The 17,947-nt window shown below is 39.5% G+C and overlaps 1 long non-coding RNA gene across 1 annotated transcript; it reads left to right on the forward strand.

The window, feature by feature from the left end:
• Positions 1-14,662: 14,662 nt before the first annotated feature.
• LOC142170744 (uncharacterized) lies at positions 14,663-17,734 on the forward strand. The gene is made up of 2 exons (XR_012700190.1): positions 14,663-15,606; positions 17,279-17,734. It is a non-coding gene; the product is annotated as an uncharacterized LOC142170744 (long non-coding RNA).
• Positions 17,735-17,947: the final 213 nt, after the last annotated feature.

The following is a 17,947-nucleotide window of genomic DNA, read 5'->3' on the forward strand; positions in this document are numbered from 1 at the left end:
TGTTTGGCTAATTAGTTTAAAAATCACTTCTGAGCAGTAATTAGTATTTGGCCAAGCTTTAAAAAACTGCTTCTAAGTGTATTTTTCTCAAAAGTGCTTCTCAAAAAAGGCTTTTGGAGAGAAGCTACTTTTTTTGCTTCTTCAAAACTGCTTCTGCTTCTCCTCAAAAGCACTTTTTTTCCTTCCAAAAGCTGTCAAACACCTCAATTTTTGGCCAAAAGTGTCTTTAGCAAAAAAAAAGAAGCACTTTTGGCCAAAAAGAAGCTTGGCCAAACAGGCTATAAGTATCTTATCCAACTGCTAATTTAAACTTCAGGATTAAATGTCCTAAATTTCTGACCACTAATTGTATCTTATTTAGGACATAAGATTCGAATTTTAAAACACAATTTATGAACTTTAGGACACGGTGTCCTAAATTGCTGAACTACTAATTTAAAATTTAGTACATAAAATTCGAACTTAAGGACACAATTTTCGTACTTTAGGATACGATGTCTTGAAGTTTGAATTTTGAGGTTTAAATTCTAGGACGTCGTGTCCTGAAATTTAAGCGAAGTTAACTAATCTTAAATATATTATAAACTGTGAATATATTTTAAACAATATGCTTAAAAATATCTATTTGATGTCATTTCCACAAGAAAAACAGGTGGAAGAGGGCCGTAAATTTGGCTGCTGATTTTACTGCGGATGTCGAAGCATGGATCCCCAATATTAGTGGGCGTTTGGACATAAGAATTGTAAAATTTCAAAACAGGATGAAAAAAAATTTCAAGTAAAAATGGTACTTGAAATTTAGAGTTCTATTTGGACATAAATATAATTTTGGGTTGTTTTTGAAGTTTTGTGAATGATTTGAGTGAAAATTTTGAAAAACATTTTCAAATTTTCGAAAATTTCCAAAATGTATCTTCAAGTGAAAATTGAAAATTTTATGAACAAACGTTGGTTACGAGAAAAGTGAAAATATTTTGGAAAAAAAGGAAAAAATTTCTTATGTCCAAACGGGCTCATAGTAGCACTCTTTAACCTACAACCAACTTTTCAAAATTATTTAACATATACCCAGTTTCTATTAAGTAACTAATATCCAGACAAAAATAACCCTAAATAAATAAAACAGGTACCACATAGAGGTATGAGCTGAAACATGAATGATTTAGAGAGGAAATGGACAACCCAATAATAAATCTATTGTATTTAGATCGCTAACGTTAAATGTAAATGCAAGCACAAATCATTAATTAGCTTAATAGCTCAAAACTCTAGAAAAGGGCCATAAAAGAGAAGATTCGCCTACTACAAGGATTCAGATATATAGACGATAATTTGAAAACTAGATATTCTGATTTAAGCATTTGAATACTTCAACTTCACTCAAGTTATTTTTTACTTATTCTATGTCTTCAAAAAGCAATGAAAAGACTATTAGAGAAATCCATTTGCTAACTGATTATACTTCACTGCAGATAACATCTGAAATCTAATTAGACAAGTTATACTTTTTCCATCTAATAACGAGATTTAACAGGTTTACTAGATTTTGGAAGATCATATACAAAAAATTCATAATTTTGCAAACCCAATATAACAATCAAGATTTTGGCAGGTAGTCCAAATAACATGAAAGAATTAAATTTATCATTTTGTTTACCCTAAAAATTGAGTAACAATTAAACTTATAATGTGGTTTTAAGGATACGTGATTTCACTTAATATCAATTGATAAACGTAAAGATAAGTGATGCAAATTGACAATAATACAAAGCAAACCAACGTTTGATCAATGCCCTCGAGCTAATGAATCCTCGAGCTTGGTAGAGCAAGAACAGTTAAAGAGCAGCAAGTTGATAAACAAAAGAACGTGAGTTAAAGGGAGAATATGATATTGCTTTGATCTGTATGAATGTAAGGTGTTTTACAAATGATGGGATTTCCCTTTATATACTAGAGGAATCCTAATTAAAGTATAATTCTAATTACGGAAGTAAATCCCATGATTGGTACAAATAACCGCCCTTAATTCGATCTGTTCCGAGATTTCCGCCGTGATCTTTGACCGGTCACGGATATCTCGCCTTTCCGTTATTGCACTTCACTCGAAGTTGGTCATACTTAGTATCGATTGCTGCTAGCCTCGGTCTCGACGGACATCTCGATTCTTGAACTCAACACCTCGTCTTCGTGCTATAAAATGCCGGTAGGGCCACGTGTCGAAGAGTGTGTTCCTAGGTCATGCGATCTTACTTCTGACTTTAAAGTCGAGAAACCCTCATCGGTACCTGGACGATGTGAGCCAATGTCGAGATACATATGCTCGATGATGGAGGGCAATCTTGAGCGGGTGAAAAAAGATTGCCATTGGGAAAACAAAGAGGTGGTGATTCAGACCCCCAGAGAGGACATCACCACCCACGTGAAAGGGTTCTTGAGCCTTTACACTTACCCTTTTATGCTGGGTCTCGTTGACCCTATTATCCTCAATTTCTGCCGCCAATACCAAATAACCCTGGGCCAGATCCATCCTTCCTTCTGGCGCACAGTTATTTTGCTTCGATTTATTGTGAGCAAAGTCGAGGGGATGCCTTTTACCCTCGATCATCTCATTAGAATGTACAACTCCAGTCTTTATCGAGGCGGACTAATAAGGCTTTAGCGTCGAGCCACCAAGGTGTTGTTCTCGAGCATAGATAAGGACAAGGACCGAGGATGGATGGGCCGGTTTGTCCGAGTGAGGACTTCCGACATAATTCCGGCCGAGAAGATGTCATTCCCTGAAGAGTGAAACATGAAGCATAAGTACAAACCCATCTATAGTTTCCATTTACCTTTTTGTTTCTTTTGCCTTTTCGTTTTGACATCCCTTCTATGATGTTGCGGTTTCTTGGGTGACCGGTGCGATCCCGAACCTTGAAGGCTGGGTTTGAAATCTTGCCTCGACCTCTTCGTATGCTGAGTGCTCGTGGCGCGATTTGGCAAAGGGCTGATGGGAGGCCAAAAATCGCGGTAAGCTTCTCTATCCGCGTTTGATGCCCTTCTGTGAAATGATTCTTTTTCATTTTTACTTAATTTCCTCCAATACAGGTCTCAGAGACAATGCTGTCATGAGGCCGCCCCACCTGGGGAAGAGAATGCCACAAAATCGGCCAAGGATAAAAAGAGGAAAAGGGTCCCGCCTTTCGATACTCTAAAGCCTAAAAAGAGCAAGGCTTGTAAGTCGAAGAATGACACTGCCGCTCTGCCTGCCGACGTAGTCCAGAAACTACGAGATGAAGAAGAGGAAGAAGATGCAGACTACAAGCTGGTGGGTCGATAGAGGGGGAGCGCTTAAGCTTCAAAGGCAGCTAAGTCGGTGATGGTCGAGGAGGCTCATCTTCGGACTGAGGAGACCTCGAAAGATGCTCCGAGCAAAGTCCCAGAATCATCAGAGGCTGAAGATGTCTCCTGCCGTGACGAACAATTGGCGAGTGTGCCTGTCCGCCGTGATGAAGAATCGGCCGTTTTGCCTGAATGGTCCAGTTCCTAGGCCCTCCGAAAAGGAGAGAGCACCCCAAGTGTCTTACTTGGGGAAATCAATATTGATGATTCGCCGCCCTTCCCCACATTTTTCGAGGGGCAATTTTAGGAGGCCCAGGCTGTGGAGACCCCCGATGTGGGAACGATCCATGAAGGGGATGACTTATTCCTTGGCTGCTTCACGGGGGTCGATGATGTTTTCGATCTGGATGCAACGATCATTTTTTATGAGGCTCAGCAACTCCTGAACCAGGTAGACTCCAGTCTCTGTTATTAGTTTTACATTTGCCTTTATTTCCTTCCTTTCTCCATAGGCCGTGACACTTCATCGGGAAGCAATTTTCAAATCTCGAGCCGAGCTGAACCGATGTGAGGCCGATCTCAAAAGGTTCAAAGAGGAGAGAGATGCCCTCAAACTCATCAGTGGGCAAAAAGAAGAGGAGATCAAGGACCTCCGAGCTGAACTAGCCAAAGCTCACAAAGAGCAGACTGACTTGATCGAACAGGTAATGAAGAATTTTCTTAGAAGTTTGGTGTGTCTATTCGGGGATGGCGACTAATACTTTGATCCTACAGGTTCGACAGAAGGCCGAAAAGATCGAGCAGCTTCGCGATGAGGCTAAGATGAAAAAGGCAGAGAATTTTAGGTGGAAGCAGAACATGGACCGCCTCGCCTCGGAGAAAGATACTGCTCGAGCCCAGTTTGGCTCAGTGTCAACTCCAAAGCATGAAGGAAGAGAGCTTGGCCCGAGCCAAGAAAATTGAGGAGCTCAAGACTCGGTTGGCCGCTGAGCTTGCAAAGGCCGCATCTGAAGCAGAAAGAGTAAAGGCCGATGCGGAGGCGATCATGGCCGTCTACCAAGCTAACACTGAAGCCGCTAACGCTCGAGCAAAGGAAATGTTTTGATGCTACTCAGGTTCGATCATCCTACATTGCCGAGCATGCCAAATGCCAGTCTCGGAGAGAGACTCTCGAAGAGATTCATGCTCGTGTTTTTGAACTTACTGCTGATATCGAGAATGTGAAAGTGCTAGGGGCCGAAGCCAAAGCTTTGCTCTCTGATGATGATGACTCTGGGAGCGCGAGTGGATCCGAGAGCGGAGAAGATAAAGCTCCCGGGGAAGATTAGGCACTTAGAGTTTTTTCTTCTTTTTTGGATTTTGTATAAGACCCTGACTGGTCTCTGCTAATACTTTTGCATCTATGAAGGATCCCTTTTCTTTCCGATTTGTCTCTGATTTCTATTTTGTGAAAACTCTGTTTTGCTTTTGCCTTATGAAAATTCTGATATACTTTAGGTCTTGTGAGAAATTTGACTCACTTCGTTCCCTTGTAAAAATTTTGTTGAAATCGGATTGCTATAGTCTCCATGACCGAGTGAGTAATTGCTCGAACTCGGTGTAGAAAAAACCCTTAGGTTTTGGTTAAGCGAGGGCGGGTCCTCGATCTCAATAATGTAATGTCCCTTAGGCTCTTGATCGGGCCGATATGACCTCACAAGAGTGGATTTTCCCTTTTTTCTGCTTAAAAAATTTAATCATATTAAAATTTGTTGTGCCTTAGCATGAGATAAATCTGTACCCATTAGGATTCAGTGTTATCGAAAAAATTTGTTATGCCTTAGCATAAGTTTGTTCAATTTGGTACCTCTTAAGGTTTTCGAGGGCTGATGTTTATCGAAACCCTATATAAATTTGCCGAGGGTAGCCTTTTTTTAACCAGTTTTATGAAAATATTTGAAGGCCTGTTTGATTACGAAATTCAGACGTCTCCGAACCGTGTTAGTTTGGCTGTAGCTTTTAACTTGATATTTGCCCATTGGGCTTGTTTCTCGATTATGCTTCAAACTTGTTCGAAGTATCAGTCTCCGAGTGGGGTGGTCATGGCCTATAAAATCGAGGATTGCCCTTTTAAGGTCTTAAGATTTCAAATTTTAATAATTCAAGCACGTCGATTTTCGGACGGCAGTCCTGAGTACGGGGTTAATTACTCGAGATTCAGTTGTGATTGGCTCTTTAGCCGGTTTTCGTAATATATTGTAAGTACGAAATTGTAAAGTAGGAATTTCACGGAGGCATGGAACATCTGATAAGGAAAAAGTATTTCTTTTAATAGACCATTCATGCGTACATGTTTTGTCATTAGGGCTCGGGCAATCTATGTGGGCACAATTCATTTGACCGTTTGATCCTTTAAAATTTTTTCCTATCGAGACCTTGTTGACACGAAGCATCTTCCTTGAAAACACAACATCCGAGGGCAGTGCCCCCCCAGTGTTCGAGGTTAATTGTAAAGAAGCCTCGGATACTGTTGAATTGTCCCCAGGTAGCACAAATAATTGTTTCCTCGTTAAAAACCTCACCGAAAACACCTATTTGGGACAAAAATTGATCTAAGGAAAAAGAGTGTAACGTGTGCTTTAAAACCCGAGGTCTTTATGTTGAAGAATTTCCCGATGTCTTTGATCGAGCACCTGTAATAAGTTAGTATCGAATATAAACGAAAAAGGGGGAGAGTCATACCTTAGCAATAGTATCGTTTGAGGAGTGATATGTTCCAATTATTTGGCAGTTGTTCGCCGTTCATCGTGACAAGCTTGTAAGATCCCTTTCCGATGACACCGAGAACCTGATATGGTCCTTTTCAATTTGGGCCGAGTTTCCCCTCGTTTGGATCTCGAGTGTTGAGGGTGACTTTTCTCAGAACTAAGTCCCCTATTTTGAAGTGTCGAATATTGGCTCTTCGATTATAATATCTTTTGATTTGCTATTTTTGGGCGGCCATTCGAACGAGGGCGGCTTCCCATTTTTCATCTAACAGTTCGAGGCTTGTGTTCATAGCTTCGTTATTTGATTCTTCCATTGTGTATCGAAACCTGACGCTTGGTTCCCCGACTTCGATCAGGATCAGTGCTTCGGCACCATATACTAAGGAGAACGACATTGCCCCCATACTGGATTTTGTCGTTGTCCGATATGCCCAAAGGACTTCGGGCAAAATTTCTCTCTATTTCCCCTTAGCGTCGTTCAACCTTTTCTTTAGGTTTTGAATGATGGTCTTGTTCGTTAATTCGGCCTGTCCATTCCCTCTAGGATGATACATCATCGATAATATCCTTTTTATTTTGTGATCTTCGAGAAACTTTGTTATTTTACCACCGATAAATTATTTTCCATTGTCGCACACTATCTCGGCGGGTATCCCGATTCGGCATACGATGTGATCCCATATGAAGTATATAACTTCTTTCTCTTCGACTTTCTCGAAAGCCTATGCTTCAACCCATTTAGAGAAATAGTCAGTCATAAATAAAATGAACATAACTTTACTTGGGGCCGATGGCTGAGGGCCGACGATATTTGTTCCCCATTTCATTAACGACCATGGGGATATGACTGAATGAAGCTGCTCCCCAGGCTGATGAATCATCGGTGCATATCTTTGGCATTTGTCGCATTTTCAAACAAACTCCTTAGTATCGTTTTCCATAATTTTCCAATAATACCCTGCTCTGATGACTTTGTGAACCAGTGATTCGACACCAGAATGGTTCCAGCAAGTGCCCACGTGAATTTTTCGTAGGACGTAGTTGGTGTCTCCCGAACCCAAGCATATTGCCAACGGCCCATCGAACATCCTTCTGTACAATGTTCCATCTTCGGCCAATGTGAATCGTGCAACTTTTGTTCGTAGAGTCCTCGATTCCTTAGGGTCCGACGGAAGTTTCCCATTCTTCAGATAATCGATATATTTGTTCCTCCAATCCCAAGTTAGGCATGTGGAGTTTATTTTGGCGTGGCCTTCTTCAACTACCGACTTTGAAAGTTGTACGATAGTCCCTGAGCTAATTTCATTATCTTCTACTGATGACCCCAAGTTTGCAAGGGCATCGGCCTCACCATTTTGCTCTCGAGGTATATACTGTAGGGTCCATTCTTTGAACCGGTGTAAGGTTACCTACAATTTGTCCAAGTACATCTGCATTCGATCCTCTCGAACCTCGAAAGTTTTGTTGACTAGGCTAACCACGAGTTGGGAATCACACTTGGCCTCGATGACCTCTGCCCCCAAACTTTTAGCTAGCTCGAGACCTGTAATCATGGCCTCATATTCGGCCTTATTGTTAGTCAACTTTGGAGACTTAGGAGTTTAGATAGAATGTCTAATTGTATTGCCTATGGGTGGCTTCAAAATGATGCCTAGCCCAGGCCCTTTCACATTCGAAGCACCATTTGTGAAAAAGGTCCACACCCTTGAGGATGTACCTTATTTTAGCAATAGTTCCTTTTCGACCTCGAGTACGAGGGCTGGTGTAAAGTCGACCAAGAAGTCTGCTAAGATTTGAGACTTAATGGCCGTTCGAGGTTGATATTCAATATCGTAACCACTGATTTTGACGGCCCATTTGGTCAGTCGGCCCGAGAGTTCGGGCTTGTGCCAAATGTTACGAAGGGGATAAGTGGTTACAACACAAATTGGATGACATTGAAAATACGGTTTTAATTTCCCAGAGGCGCTTATTAGAGCAAGCGCTAATTTTTTTAAGTGTGGTTACCGGGTCTCTGCTTCACCTAAAGTTTGGCTAACATAGTAAACAGGAAATTGCATACCTTGCTCTTCTCGAACTAGTACACCACTTACCGCGACCTCCAAGACTGCCAAATAAGTAGAGTTGCTCGTCTACTTTCGGAGTATGAAGCAATGATGGGCTCGAAAGATACCACTTTAATTCTTCCAATGCCTGTTGGCATTCTGGGGTCCAAATAAAATTGTTCTTGTTTTTGAGCAGTGAGAAGAACCTGTGACTTCGATCCGAAGACCTCGAGATGAATCAGCCTAAAACAGCTATCCGTCCTATTAACCTTTGTACGACCTTAACCTATCCACGACTAGGATGTTTTTGATTTCCTTGATTTTATCGGGGTTGATCTCGATTCCCCGATTTGATACCATAGAGCCGAGGAACTTGCCTGAACTGACCCCGAATGCACATTTTTCGGGGTTGAGCTTCATGGTGTATCTTCTCAATATGTCAAAGGTTTCCTGCAAATGTGTCAAATGGTCCTTTGTGCGCAGGGACTTAACTAGCACGTCATCAATATAAACCTCAATTGATTTACCTATTTATTATTCGAACATTCGTTTTACTAGGCGTTGATAAGTAGCACCAGTATTTTTTAGCCCAAATGATATTACATTATAGCAATAAGTATCGTACTTAGTGATAAATGAAGTCTTTTCCTAATCCTCTGGGTTCATTTGTACTTGGTTTTACCCGGAGTAGGCATCGAGAAAGTTGAGGATCTCGTGGCCAGCCGTGGCATCAATCATACGATCGATATTCAGTAGGGAAAAAGAGTCCTTAGAGCATGCTTTGTTTAAGACTTTTTAGTCTATACACATTCTAACTTTATTCCCCTTCTTAGGGAATACAACTACATTTGCTAACCACTCGGGATATTTTACTTCCCGGATGGATCCTATTTTGAGAAGTTTGGTTACCTCGTCCTTGATGAATGCATGCTTTACCTCAGACTAGGCTTTCTCTTTTGCTTTACTGGTTTGAACTTCGGGTCCAAACTCAATCAATGAGTAGTGATCTTCGGCGGGATCCCTGTCATGTCAAGGTGGGACCAAACAAAACAATCCATATTTTAATAAAGAATTTAATGAGTTTTTCCCTGAGCTCGGAAGTTAACCCCGTGCCCAAGTATGCCTTTCGATCGGGTAGATGCTCGATCAGTATGACTTGTTCCAGCTCTTGGACCGTTGACTTCGTGGCATCAGAATCATCGGGGATTACGAGGTATCATGCAATCATCATCCTTGATAATTTCCTGCTGTTCCGATCTGGTCGAAGCCGACGATTGTGGTTGCTATTTGGCCTTATGCTTTTCCTTTGATTCTGGTCCCTTTGTTGATGTTAGAGTTGATACTGGTATTACCTCATCGATCGCAAACATCTCTTTGGCTGCTGGTTGTTCATCGTACACCGTTTTGACTCCTTCCGGTGTTGAGAATTTCAAGACTTGATGAAGCATTGAAGGTATCGCCCTCATATTATAGATCCAAGGTCTCCCGAGCAGCGCGTTGTATCTCATATCACCTTCGATTACATGGAAATTTGTTTCCTAGATAGTTCCAGCCACGTTCACTATCAACATGATTTCCTCTTTGGTGGTTTCACTTGCCATGTTGAAACCGTTGAACACTCGAGTTGTAGGCACGATTGGATCCTGAAGGCCGAGCTGCTCCAAGACCCTCGATCAAATAATATTTGCCGAGCTACCTATATCAACCAACACACGTTTAACTTGAATTTTATTCATAAGGATAAATATTGCCAGTGCATCGTTGTGGTCTGTTCGATCCCTTCTGTATCCTCATCGTTGAAAGATAAGGTATCTTCTAGTAAGTAGTCTTGGGTATGCTTCTCCCTTGTGATTGTGACTTTGGTGCATTTAAATTTCGGACCTGAGGGATATCGACCCCACCGATGATCATATGAATCACGTGATGCAGTTCCTCCTGTTCGTTTTTCCTGTTTGCATCCCTGTCTCTGAAGTGATTTTTTGCTCGGTCACTCAAGAACTCTCGAAGATGACCTTAGTTGAATAAATGAGCTACCTCTTCCCTTAATTGTCTACAACCCTTGGTTATGTGACCATGGGTTCCATGGTACTTGCACATTTGATTTGGATTCCTTTGAGTTGGATCGCTTTGTAGGGGTATGGGCCACCTAGTATCCTTGATTCGTCCAATGGCTGACACAATGCCTTAACCATCAACACTGAAGTTGTATTTCGATAGCTGTGGTGCTTCCTTAGGCTCGACATGTTTATTGAAGCCACTCTTACTCATGAGCCCTCGAGAATTTTGACCTCGATCATTCCTTCGATCATTTCGAATGGGATTACGTCCCGGTCCGTTGTTTCTATGATCCGCGCTATATGTTTGGTACTGATCTTTGTTCGATCGGGGCTCTCTATCGATGTCTCTTTGAATCCTACCTTCGGACTTATTGGGTAAGCAGAACCGGATAGAGCTCCCAATTGATCATCCTCGACTCTAATCTTTGATTGGTATCAATTATGCACATCAGCCCAGGTCACCGCTGGATATTCAATCAAATTCTGCTTTAGTTGACATAATGCTATGGAACTTCGCTCGTTCAAACCCTGAGTAAAGGCTAGGACAACCCAATCATCGGTAATCGGGAGTAGGTCCATGTGCTCCATCTGAAATCGAGATACGAATTCCCTAAGCATTTCATTGTCCTTTTGTCTCACTTTGAAGAGGTCCGACTTCCTAGTCGCGACCTTTATTGCTCCGGCATGTGACTTTACGAACGAATCGGCAAGCATGGCGAAAGAATCCACGGAATTGGGCGGCAAATTGTGGTACCATATCATTGTCCCCTTCGATAAAGTTTCTCCAAATTTTTTCAATAGAACATATTCAATTTCATCGTCTTCTAAGTCATTCCTTTTATTGCGCATGTATAAGAAGTGACATGCTCGTTAGGATTAGTGGTTCCATTGTAATTGGAAATTTCTGGCATGCGGAATTTCTTCGGAATGGGATTCGGAGCCGCACTTGGTGGGAAAGGCTTATGTATGAACTTTTTTGAATCCAAACCCTTTAGAATCGGGGGTGCCCCCGGTATTTGGTCAACCCGGGAGTTGTACGTTTTCACCTTTTTATCATTAGCCTCAATCTTACTTTCTCCCGATTCAATCCGTTTAGTGATCTCCTCGAGCATTTTCATGATGGCGGGATCAGTTCCCGATCCATTATCGTTCAATTTCTCCTGTACGGATTCGACCCTATGAGCAACTTCCTGTGATGTATCGAGTTCGATTCTGTTTGGGCCTCGATTCTGATTTTCGAGTTGCACTATCGCGGGTTCTTGATTTTGTAGCATGTTAAATATCATTCGAAGGCTAATTCCGCCTTCTTCACCATTTTGTGCGTTCTGATCGGTTGCACGGGCGTATCTACGGACGCTATTTTTAGGGTCGACGCCTAAATCTCCATGAATGGCGACACGAGAACTGACATCAACCGGATCTACGGCCTGTGGTGCATCGGGATTGATTAGAGGCACTCCGTTTCTCGAGGCGACTACGTGTTCATTTTTGCCATGAAAACCAAGGTCGGTATCAAGTTGAGTGGGTACTGCTTGAGAGTTCAACATGTTGATTCTTGAAATCAAAAATACTCACGAGAACAAGCGTAAAAGCAATGTGTGTTATGAAAGTTAAAATACTAAGCAATCACTATTATCCTTAGCTCCACGGTAGGCGCCAATCTGTTTATCCTAAAAACTGAGTAACAATTAAACTTATAATGTGGTTTCAAGGATACGTGATTTCACTTAATATCAATTGATAAACAAAAAAATAAGTGATGCAAATTGACAACAATACAAAGCAAACTAGCGTTTGATCAATACCCTCGAGCTAATGAACCCTCGAGCTTGGTAGAACAAGAACAGTTAAAGAGCAGCAAGTTGATAAACAAAAGAACGTGAGTTAGAGAGAGAATATTATATTGCTTTGATCTGTATGAATGTAAGGTGTTTTACAAATGATGAGGGATTCCCCTTTATATACTAGATGAGTCCTAATTATGGTATATAGTTCTAATTACGGAAGTAAATCCCATGATTGTTACAAATAACCGCCCTTGATTCGATCTGTTCCAGGATTTTCACCATAATCTCCGACCGGTTACAAATATCTAGCCTTTCCGTTATTGCACTTCACTCGAAGTCGGTCATACTTAGTCTCGATTGTTGCTGGCCTCGGTTTCGACGGACGTCTCGATTCTTGAACTCGACACCTCGTCTTCATACTATAGCCCGATCCATCTCGAGGCTGACCCTCGACGTGATCTCCTGGTCTCGATTAAATAGCAAAATTGGGCAAGCCCGATTTTAACTGTATACACATTTCAGATAAGGAACTTCAATACTGCAAGTTAACTTCAGATTTATAGGTCAAAATATTTACCAAAAGGGATGAGGATCAATTCTTACTTAATACATTTTTTCCTCATTTTATTGTGGTGCATCCATATATTAGAAATTCTAGGTCCGCCTCTGCTCTCCACCTACGAGCTAATTAAGTTTAATGAATATGGTTTAATTGTATTCCTTCGTCAAAAAATTCTAATGTGTAAAATATGAAAAAAAAAAAAAAATTTAGTATAATTTACCAAAAATGAATTAAAACACATTCATATGAAGTATGCTGCTATAAGCGAACTTCAGACCCATGCGTCTAAAATTTGCACTGCTACAAGTGAATATTTTAATATGCTACGTTTGAAGTTATTTTGTACAAAAAAAGGCAAGCATTATCATAGTTCAAAAATGCATCGCATATGCTATTCAATCTTGGTAAAATAAATATATGTTGTGTATTATTCCAATTAGACCATCTAGTCAGCCTGGGAATCAAACACGAGACCTTCTTTGATGGAAACCCATTTTACTTTGTTCAATAGCTCAATGAATGTGGTGTAAGAGAGATATGGAGTTCTCTTATTCTTTTCATGTGGTAAGTAAGAATTTTTTTAAAAAAAAAATCAACGATACCCTTTTTGTGGAAACCATTGATTGCTCTTCCATGGAAGGTCGTTTTCTGGATTTTTTCAATTTTGTGCGGATGAAGCACACGGGGGATGTAAACTTAAGGAAGGAAGTCAGCAAAAATTTCATAAACAACTCCAATCATGCGAACTTAATTCATTATGCTCAGTTCAACTTCAAACATACATTTCTGAAGTTAAGGCTTTGGCAAGCTCACCTTCAGGCAATTATGTTTGAAGTTAGAACTACAAAATATGCCAACTTTAGATATTAATGTCTGAAGTTAGGTTTTTGCAAGCGTAATTTCAAACATAACTTCAAACAATTCAAATACAACTTCAAAAGTCATATCAAAATAGAAGTCTGAAGTAAGAACTACAAAGTATGCTAACTTCAGACATGTCGGCTTCGACAAGATGTCTGAAGTTTACAATTGCAACAAGCCAACTTCAGATGTGGTTAAGAACAAAAAAAATCAATACACATAAATGTTCCGGTCATAGAACTTCTTTGTCACCGCCCAAAACTCAACCTGTCGTGATGACGCCTATCATAATACTAGTCAAGCCGACATTTCATACATACCACCCCTTTCAAATTCAAATTATTGTATACGGTAGAAATCGGGGCTACCCAATTTATAGGCTTGAGGGAGAGGTTGAGTTTGAGCCCGATGGACCAGACTTGAGCTAGGAGACAGAATGCTATGCCCGGAGATAGGAGTACGAGGAATATCGAAGCAGAGTATGATCGACCCCGAAATACTACCATTGTGGATTTATAACAGAATGAACTAGATTCCTGCCATATCCCAAAGATCATGGCGCAAATCCCGGAATAGGATTGTACGATTCCGTACTAGGCGGTTAGACAGCTGTATCAAGAATATTCCGATAATGTTTCCTCGAGCTTAATCGGAGTCGGTGTTGATACCCAATTTTTTCCTATATATATTTTCTAATATGCAAAATACTTTCAAAATAGCATATGTATGCATATATAAGTATGTCCAATTGTTTTATTATTTTTCCTTAATTTTTAAAAGATTTTAAACTAATTTATTTCCTTATTTTCATCCCTAAAATCCAATAATAATTTCCAAAATTATTATTTTTGATTATTCATTTATTGGATTCTCATATTCATACTAAAATATAGCTAATATATATATTTTTTTGCATATTTTTATAATTTTATTTAGTATTTTTAAGGCTAAATTGCATTTAATTTCAATATTAGCCTCTTTTAGGATGTAATTGCGTTTACATTTATAAACATTAATCCCAGTATTTTTAAATTGATAATTATATGTTATAAATTATTTTAGTGCTTTAAATTTATTTTTAGAAATTAATTTGCTATTTTTTATAAAATAAATAGGAAAAATGGCTATTTAAACTCTAGCCAGATTTCATTTCAATTATAGCCTAAAATTGAGCCCAAATCAAGACCCAATTTTCCCGGCCCAATTTCAATTAAACCCGACCCCAACTCAATTATCAACCTTATGCCTAACCCAATATTCAATTAAGCCCAAACTTGAAAATCCCGTCAACCTCGTCGCTGACAAACCATCCAACGCCCCTCTTCTCATTTCTTTCTTCAAATCTTTTGATTTACTTCCTTGATTTATTTAATTTTTTCTTCTTTCCTTCTTTTCCTTTTTCCTTCTTACTTCTTTCCTTAATAATTAATTAGCTAACTGATTTGTGAGTAAGCTTAAATCGGAACCAAGATTTTACCTCCATTTTTAGTCCAAATTGTTGTCATGTATGGAGTTTTGTACATTTGTCTTTCTATTTTTGCATCTGTTAGAAGAATCTAGATAGATTTTGAGGTAAGTACTTCATTTATTCTTTCTTTTTCTCATATTAATCTGATTTTGATTTTGGAAATTCAAATTATTAAATTTTTCTTTTGATTTTCAAAATTAGTAAAGAAGTACAATTTTCTAATTTTGCTCATTCCCTTGTTTGTTAGAATTAATCATTAACGACTCTTCTCTTTTTATTTTAACAATCTGATTTTGCCTAATTCCCGGATCCCTTCTTAACCAAATTTCATATTTTCAAATTTAAATCTTTCTTTTATGTGATCCACGATTTTACTTGATTCTTTCCATTCTAGTTACACACCCTAAGACTAAGTGACTACTATAAGTACTGAGTAGTTCTACATCTTAGACATGACATTCGTCTTTACTTTTGCTACTACTATTACAATTTTCATAATTGAGTCATATTAGTTTTCACTATATTTATCTGCTTATGTCGGCTTACAACCAAGTTAAAGTTTGGTACTCCAGTTTCATTCGCTATTAGACTTCTTGGATTTTTGAGATTCTCATAATTTTGAAGTATCGAATTCGACTATCGACCCATAATAATTGCTGGTCAAGTTCGTTTTTGTACAATCTTTGCAATGATGGGAAACTGTTGGATGTCAACCATGACTTTGAGAGAGGTCGCAGAATCCCTTCTCGAAGATTCAGGTTTTTGAATAGGAAATTCACGGGGCCTTACACATGCCTTAGGTTTACATTTCCTATATGCGCATTAGAATCCATGTGTAAGACCAACACATTCAAAGCATGTCATGCATTAGATACCATGTTCTTAGGTTTACTGTTTCAGCATCTCATTGACATCATGTCATCACTTAGATACCATGCTTTAGGATTTTTAAATTCAGACCTTAACTGTGTTTAAGTCATGCTGTTTATATGCATTATTTGCGGAGGTATGCATGAGCCTTTTAAACATATGTTTCCCCTCTAAATGCAGTTCTACTTGTTTTGTATGTCGCCTTAGCATTTTACCTTTAAACCTAGAGTCAGCTTAGAACCTCATTTTTATAGGAATAATAGTCCTGAATTCCTCCGAGACTGATAAGAATAAGACGGGTAACAACATGCAATAGAGGTCGAGACCAATCCTCGCTTTAATATCTTCACGGGGTGGGAAGGGTAGATATGGACATGATGACCGGTGCGCTAATACCACGTGTAAGCCCTCTTTGAGGAGTGATTACCGGGTATTGAATTGATGTGATCCATATTACAAACAAACCTAAGACCCCTTTACATTCATCATCATGCTTAGTTATAACTCTTTTCAAAACTTTTGCTTTATTTAATCACTTTTTCAAACACTTGTGTATTTAAAATCCCCTCTTATTTGAGCCTTGTTTGTTTACTTGTTAATTGCACAAATTCACAAAAACTATCTGACCGGGAATCACACTAGTGGATTTTGAGGGGTGCCTAACACCTTCCCCTTGGGATAATTTCAAGCCCTTACCCTGTCTCTAGTTATTCCAACGAAACTTAGAATTGAACCCTATTAGTGTCCTAATGCACCTTAAATCATTAGGTGGCGACTCTTTAAAAACTGCAAAACCCAGTTCCCAAAAGGAACGAGTTGTCATATACCGAATGTCATAAATTCGATTTCGCGAGAAAAAGGGGGCGCGACAGCATGGCGACTCTGCTGGGGATTTTAGGCTTTTACCACTTCAGATTGTTATTGTGAATTTGTACACTCCATTATGTTCAATTACTTGTTTAATTCCTTTAAGCATTTAATTTCCTTTTTAACTGCAAAATTGACGTGTCTTCTTTGTTTCTTTTCTTACTACTACTTTAAATTATGAAACTGTTATATTTACTGCTTTCTGAACGTGCAAATATGTGTCAACATGCTTTTAATTATTGCATAATCATGCTCAACATCATACTCCACTGGTGCCCAAACAAATACCATAGCAACGCTTATAATGAGTGGTTGCGCTCTTTCTATATTATTACCCCCTAAATTCGGAAAAGGCATATTTGCGGTAAAACCAGTCGATCAACGGTGTAGTCGACGGTTCCATGCCTTTCCCCCTTGAGTTGTCCGCTCAAGGGTACCAGTCTAAAACCCCATATAAACCTCACTCAGTTTAAACTGTGCATGCATCATGGTCAAACCTAGCTGGGTCAGTTATGTTGTCCGCATAATAATTCTTTAAGATAGCTTTGTCCAAAGTCCACTGGGTTTACTGAACCTAAATGGACACCACCACATTCTGTGCATTTATTTGGAGAACTAAATGCTTTATGCTAATTGTTGATATTAAATAGTCGAGTCTGGTGGGGGTAAGGGCCTAACCCTTTTGTTTTGCAGAAAATAAGGTATGAGGTCCTCAGTTTTGGTATGATTAGCACGCCCCCACTCTTGCTATACTGGTGGAGGAGTCTTCCATCAAATGACTAAATCAACGAGTGGAAAGAGAGGGCCGCCAAAGCTAGCGAAAAGTTGGAATATCTGGAGTACAATCTGCTGGAATTGGAAGGGAAAGTGAGGAAGAGAGTCACCGACTGCCAGAATGCCGAGGGAAACGAAGGAGAACACCTGGCAAAGGCATTTTTACTGATGAACCTACGCGAACTAGAGGATTTGATTGACGAGAGAATTCAACCTGAGGAAGGTCCTTCAGGGACCAAGTAGATAGGAGTTTATCTTTTTCGCTTTATAAAATGTAATAAGGCCAATGGCCATTAGTGATTTTCATTTCTTGTTTATTTAGTGTCGATTTGGGATTCGTCTACTTTTTATCAATGAATTGAGGCATTTAGCATCCTAAGTTCTCCAAATCATTTTGTCGCTTGGTCTACCTCGGTCACAAAGAGGTCCCCAAATTAGGACACGTCTTACATTCTGCACTATGTGTTTAAATATTGCAACGCTTTTTATAATCCTCACTAACTTGGTTACCTTTTTGTTTTACTTTTTGTTTATTATTCCCCCCTCCCCAAAGGTTAGTTCGTGCACTCTGGAAACATCTTCTTATTC

The sequence above is a fragment of the Nicotiana tabacum genome, chromosome 16, assembly GCF_000715075.1.
Source record: "Nicotiana tabacum cultivar K326 chromosome 16, ASM71507v2, whole genome shotgun sequence".
Lineage (NCBI taxonomy): Eukaryota > Viridiplantae > Streptophyta > Magnoliopsida > Solanales > Solanaceae > Nicotiana > Nicotiana tabacum.